The following is a 7,273-nucleotide window of genomic DNA, read 5'->3' as shown; positions in this document are numbered from 1 at the left end:
ATTCCTCAGTTGATGGACATCTAGGTTGTTTCCATGTTTTGGCTATTGTAAATAGTGCTGCGATGAACATCGGCATGCATATATCTGTTCTTGTGGAGACAGCATCTTGAATGTGTGTTTCATTGATATTCTCCACTGGTACCTACTGAATGAGTCCAATACAGTTAGCCTTCTCTATCTGTGGGTTCTGCATCTGTGGATTCAATCAACTGCATACTGAAAAACAAACAAAACAAAAAAAGCCTGTAAGTGGTCAAAGCAATCCTTCAAAGGCTAAAAGTATTGGTACTTTTACCCACTGCCATCAAGTTGATTCCAAGTCACAATGACGCTATAGGACAGAGCTGAACTGCCTCATAAAGTTTCCAAGGCTGTAAATCTTTATGGAAGCAGACTACCACATCTTTTCCCTCAACCTGGCAGTTAGCAGCCTAATGCTTAACCACTCACCACCAGGACTCCTTTCACAGGCTGTTTTTGTTGTCGTTATGTGCTGTTGAGTCAGACCCGACTCATAGCGACCCCTCCTTGGGTTTCCGAGGCAGTATCACTATGGAAGTAGATTGCCCCATCTTCCTTCTGAGGAGTGGCTGGTGGGTTTGAACTGCCAGCCTTCTGGTTAGCAGTCAAGTGCCTTAGGCACTATGCTACCAAAGCTCCTTTTCACAGGCTAAGAGTGCTATTTACATAGCATTTACATTGTATTAGATACTTTAGGTAATCTAGAGGTGATTTAAAGTATAGGGGAAGATGTGTGTAGGTTATATGCAAATACTACACCATTTTACACGGGGGAGAGGAGGTATCCTGGAACCAATCTCCCTTGGCTACTGAGGGAAAACTGCATGAGATTTATAGAGGCTCAATAAAAGGTTTTATCTAGGTAGGTTGTATCATTGAATGTCAAATAAACTAAATGAAAAGCTTTCAATATGACAGCTATCCAGAGATAGCAAGATGAGCAGAACATGGGAAATGTTGAGACACTGAGCAGCATGCTGTGAGGAGGTGCTTTGATGTTTGAAGGACCTGAGTTTGAAACTTGGCTCCACTACTGGCCAGCTCTCTAATCTTGGGCAAATTATTTAATTTCACTGAGAATCAGTGTTATTATCTGCGAACTGGGCATAGTGCCTGTGTCTGACACAGAGTAGGATTTCATGGATTAGTAAATATTGCACAGAAAGATTGGCATTTCAAACCCATCCAGCAGCCTAGAAAACCCTATGAGGCAGTTCTGCTCTATCACATGGGGTCGTTATGAGTCGAAAATTGACTTGACGATGGCTAACAATGCCAAAAATATTCCAGACAATGTATTGTTCAGAATATATAGTGATGCAACAACAGGTCCAGCTCATGCTAAGGAAGGTGAAGTAAGTAGATGTTGTTGTTGTTGTTGTTATGTGCCATCAAGTCAGACCTGACTCTAAGCGACCCCTCCTTGGGTTTCTGAGGCAGTATCAAAGTAGATTGCCCCATCTTTCTTCCGAGGAGTGGCTGGTGGGTTTGAACCGCCAGCCTTCTGGTTAGCATTCAAGTGCCTTAGGCACTATGCTACCAGAGATAAGGGTCCCCAAAATGTCTAGAACCTATTAATGTAATCTTACATGGTAAAAGGGACTTTACAGATGTAATTAAATTAAAGATCTTGAGATAGATTATTCAGTGAGACCAATGTAATAACAAAGGTCCTTTTAAGTGAAAGAGGGTGAATTAGAGGGAGAGTTAGAGAAGGAGACATGAGGACAGAGACTTGTTAGAATGATACTACTGCTGGCTTTGAAGAAGGAAGAAGGCCACAAGCCAAGTAACACCAGCACACTCTAGAAGCTGGAAAAGGCAAGGAACTGATTCTCTGCTAGAGCTGCCAGAAGGAATGTAGCCCTACCAACAGATTAACTTTTGACCCATTTCAGACTTCTGACTGTCAGAACTGTAGGATAATAAATCTGAGTCATTTCAAGCCACTAGATTGGTGCTAATTTGTTACAATAGCAATAGGAAACAAATAGAGATGATTAAACCAAACTCCTCTTGAGCATTTATTGATTCCAAGTACAGATTTGCAAAATGAAGAGCCACTTTGGAGACCATGTTATTCAAAATCTATTAGTATAAAGCCCAAGAGTTATAATAGTAGTTTATTTGTGAATGAATCTATACAGCTTGACATCAGATGGTCTTGATCACTTGCCAACCCACCCATTTGTATCATGCTCAGAAGGTCCAGGTAAAATCCTCAGGCCCCTGCAGTATTTGCTGCAGTATGGCAAACTGTGTCTGGTGGGAAAGCAAGAGGAAAGAAAACTGGTTATGGCAGATCAATGACCAAGAAAGACCACTCTTTAGAAGTGTCTGAAGAAGTATAACTTTGTTCAACCATTCTGGGGGATGATTTAATCATTGATATAAAAAAACATGTATCTAAAGCCTTAAAAAAGCAAATACTGTGACTCAGAAATTCTACTCATAGGAAAATTTATCCCAAGGAAAAAAACCCTGGATAAATCTGCGTATTGTTCACCTGCTTAAAAAAAAAAAAAAAAAACCTTTCATGGTTCCATAATTGTTTATAGAATACCACTTGGGGAGATGGAAGGGTGACAACAGTATTTCCTCTTAGACTGAATAATTAAGACTGGCAAATGATCTACTGGTTGTAGCTTGATCTAAACTTGAACCTGGTTAGATTATTAACTTCCAAGGTCTTTCAGCCGCCTTTGCTATGTTTGGTCTTTTTCATTAAAATCACCAAAATGGTGACTATGATGAACATTTCCAACGTTAATTCTGTGCCTGGCCTTGTCCATGTATCATAAACCATCATCCCATTTTGTGAGTTAAATAAATTAAAATGGTATATGTGTATGAAATTGAGCCGTTAAGTGTTTAAAATTATGTATATTTCTACTTATTCACTGACATTTGGATAATATGTTTGACATTTAAAAATTGTGAATCCGATTATGCCCAAATCCAAGGGAGGAATCTTCATTCATCTCTTGTTGTTGTTGTATTATCTGTTTCAGTTGAATGTCTGGACCCAAACCCCATCAAGGAAGGACCAAAATTTACACACCATTCTTGAATATGATGATGGCTGCATTGGGAGTTTTGATTAAACTGTGCTACATGTGTGATTATTACTTGTAAACAGATGATTAGATATTAATTAGACAATAAGTGATTGTAAAGCACTTAGAAAATAAAAGTGTTTATAAATACCAGCAAGTAACAGCAACAATAATTCTTTATGACTACACAGCTGCTAATGTCAATAAGAATGATTTATTCCAGCTAAGGGCAACTTTAATTTATGCAAGACAAAATATGATATTATCTATATGACTGATTTTATCATCATTATTTAGATAAAATACATCTCATTTTGGTTAAGAACAAAAAGGAAGAAAAACAAGCAAACATCTCTTTCAGGGCCTTTGCAAACACAGGCACAATCATTACGAGTGTCAAGAATTAGAGCCCTTACTGATCATCTCTCTCACTTATGTCAAATATTTATTTCTTTTAAACATAACATGTAAGATGACATTTCATTAGCAATATTGCATTTATATAGTAGGTAGTAGGTAGTAGGTTTGCCATGTCTGGTCTCCAGTTGTCTTAAGACTGTTCTTAGACTCAATAAATATTGGTTGAATAAATTAGTGAATGTCAATTCCTTTTTGGTTATTAAAGAAGTTTGGGGAAAAAAACCATCTTAAGAATAAAATAAAGCACTCTCATTCTATCTTCTTAACTTCCCCCCGCCCCCCCAAAAAAAAGTTTTGAAGGTTTGAAACTACTTTTAATGTGGCCTTGAGAGGTCATGGACCTGTATCAGCTTTGCTCTTGACCACTTGTGAATCGGGCAATGCATCTGTGTTAATTTTTGTCATCAGCACTTTCAAACACCTACAATGGTCGCCCAGATAGGAAATGAACTGAATGAATACAAGTGAAGAATGCTTCATGTTACATGAATTCAAAAGAAAAGGGGTAATGGGGCTATATTGGATGATGAGAGAAGCATGAGCTGGCACAACAACCTTGTTAATCAAGCAAATCTAACCATATCAAAGAGGAAGGCAGTACAGTTTGGTGGAAAAAAAGGTTGAACTTTAATTCAGGAGGCCTGGGTTCAAGTGATACTTCCGGCACTTACTGTATGACCTTGGCCAAATAACTTAACCTCTGAATCTGTTTATTCATCTGAAAATTTTCAGTATCAAAACAGTTTAATCTCAGAGAGCTATTATGATAGATTTCAATGTGTAAAAGCACCAAGTGAGGGATGAAATGCTTTATGCTGCAAAATGTTTTTACTACCATTATTTCCCTGGAGTGGGTGAAAAGGATTTACTTATGCATGGGCTTCATTACTTAGCATGGTGAATTTTTTTTCCTGGAATATGTCTGGTTTTAGGCTCAAACCTTAAACCACATATGGACAACTGGGATTGTGGTTCAAAATAGAGCTGTAAAATTAACAAAATTCTTTAGGAGGTGATAACGGTTTCTGGGAAATCTTAAATTCTTCTGTCAACTTTATTAACTTTTTCCATTTCTCATCCTTCTTTGTTTGTTTAAATTGTGCTTCAGGTGCAAATTTACAGAGTAGAATTTGTTTTACATTCAACAGTTTGTGTACATTTGGTTTCACTCCCCAATTACCATCCCCAATCCTAATCCACTCTCCTCCTCTCCCTTCCCAGTAACCCCCAGTCCCTGTGCCCTTCTTAGTTATGCACTCCTGTGTGTCCTGCTTTTCCTCCGTGTGAATGTTGTCCCTCTGGTGCCCCACGGCAGATTGCTCCAAGGTATGTGTCTCCATGGATTATGCAGGTGCATTGCCCTGGGTTGAGTGGTCTGCATGTATGTCTTTCTTACTATTGGGCTGAGAGCTAGCCCTTGGGAGGGAGTTTTATCCCAGGCCCGAAGTGTACTCCAGGGCCATAGTCTTGGGGGTCCCACCAGACTCCATCCGATCAGTAATTCTTTTTGGATCTTTATTCATTATTGTCTTTTTGGATTTTGTTCCATGTTTTTCCTCCCACTCTATACAGTATTTCCAGTTTGGGTCCCTTCTCGAGTGGTTGGCATTGGTAGTCAGGCACCATCTAGTTCTTCTGGTCTCAAGGTCCATCATGTCCTAGGGCTGATTGTTTCCAAATGCCTTTTTTTTTTTTTTTCACTCTTCTTTGCTTCCAATGATAGGAGACCATTAGTTGCATCTTAGATGGCCGCTCGAAAGCTTTTAAGACTCTAGTCGCTAATCACCAAAGTAGGTTGTGGAACAAGATTTGTATGTATTTGGTGTGCCAATTGAGTCTGGTGTCCCCCACTACTATGGCCCTGCGTTAGCAGATCCATTGGATCTCTCTCCCACAGTGTCTGGCTGTGAGAGAAACCACGTAACGGTTTCTGGGAAATCTTAAATTCTTCTGTCAACTTTATTTTTTCCATTTCTCTTCCTTCTTTGCAATACATTCTTTGTTTGGTAAATCTAAGACAGTGAGAAAAAATGTATGAAAAAGGAAAATGAAACATGGAAGAAATAGAGTCAGGATGATGAAATGAAGTTAGACATGTGGCCTTTTTAATAAATACTAAGAATGATACAATATATGTAGGGGCATACAGATTGTAGTTAAGTAATTAAAAAAAAAATTAGTAGGGTTGTTCTAACAATGGATATAAAATTTCCAGCAGCATGCCTAGATTAGGAGTTCTGGTGGCATAGTGGATATGGCACTTGGCTGCTAACCAGAGAAGGTCAGCAGTTCAAATCTGCCAGCTGCAAAGTAGAAGAGAAAGGAAAGTTATTTTTAAAGAAGAGAATCCTTGAAAGTAGTCTTGGTAGAACAATGGTTAAGTGCTCAGCTGCTACCTGAAAAGTTGGAGGTTCAAACCCACCCAGAAGCTCCATAGAGAAGGGGAAAGACCTGGAGATGGGCTCCCATAAAGATCACAGCCCAGGAAACCCTATAGGGCAATTCTACTCTGTCACAGGAGGTCACTATGAGTAGGAATTGACTTGACAGCACTTAACAACAACAACTTTTAAAAATAGGCTAAAGGATATTTATATTTGGTGTTATGACTCATTTTTATCCACATGTGATGAGGATATGGAAGGTATTATGCCATAAGGAACAGTACATACTAGAACTTTATTATGGGGCACTGGAATGGTGTCATAGTTTGAGATTCCCTAGAAGTAGACCTTGACACAAAGATTCAAATGCAAGTAGTTCATTTGGGAGGTGACTCTAGGCACCACCCATGGTGGGGATGGGCAAGCAAGACAAGGAAAGGAAGGCAGCCAACACAGAGTGCACTGTGAAGCAAATGCCAGTCTGGGTAAATGGCACTTAATCCCAATGGAGAACTCTAGTCATCAATGTTGTTTTTGTTGTTAGGTGCCATTGATTCGGCCTGACTCACAGTGACCCTATATACAACAGAACAAAACACTGTCTGGTCCTGTGCCAGCCTCACAAGGATTGCTATCTCTGAACCCACCGTTGCAGACACTGTGTCAATCCATCTCGTTGAGGGCCTTCCCCTTTTTCACTGACCCTCCACTTTATGAAGCGTATCTTTCTCCAGGGAATGGTCCCTTCTGACAACATGACCAAAGTAGGTCATGCAATTCAGAGTTATCTCAGAAGGAACTGGGATCGTCAATCATTGGTTGAGAGCTCTTTGGGGTGTGGGCTGCTAACTCTTTTGCCCTTCAAACCTGCCTCATTGGCAGAGGTGTAGTGGGGATTTCCTATGGCCAGAGAAAGCCCTCCAGCAGAGCGATGCAGGCTTGACAATGGTAAGACAGGGCACAAACAGTGTCTGATACAAATAGATTTTAGTTCTTCTGTGCAGATCTTTAGGAATGGTATTTCCCACAGTTTGGTACTGTAAAGACCACTTGTAGGGAGAATGATGACTACATGTCATTTGTAGGTCTCTTCTAAGCTAAAGTGCTATCTCTATGGCTTGGTTCCCTCATCAGCAAAGTGAAGCAACTACACCTATCTAATTAGGCATTATAGAGATTATAGGTAGTCCATGATAAGCACCTATCCCCACCACCAGTTGTCATCCAGTTGATTCCAATTCATGGCGACCCCATGAGTGTCAGAGTAGAACTGTGCTCCATAGGGTTTTCAATGGCTGCTTTTTCTGGAAGTAAATCATGAGGCCTTTCTTCTGAGGCATCCAGGTGGACATGGATCTTCATTGTTTCAGTTAGCAGCCAAGGGCATTAGCC

The sequence above is a fragment of the Orycteropus afer genome, unplaced genomic scaffold (assembly GCF_000298275.1).
Source record: "Orycteropus afer afer isolate SDZICR_OR568_19922 unplaced genomic scaffold, OryAfe1.0 scaffold00617, whole genome shotgun sequence".
Classification (NCBI taxonomy): domain Eukaryota; kingdom Metazoa; phylum Chordata; class Mammalia; order Tubulidentata; family Orycteropodidae; genus Orycteropus; species Orycteropus afer.
The sequence above is the reverse complement of the archived record's forward strand: the minus strand, read 5'-3'. Positions refer to the sequence as shown.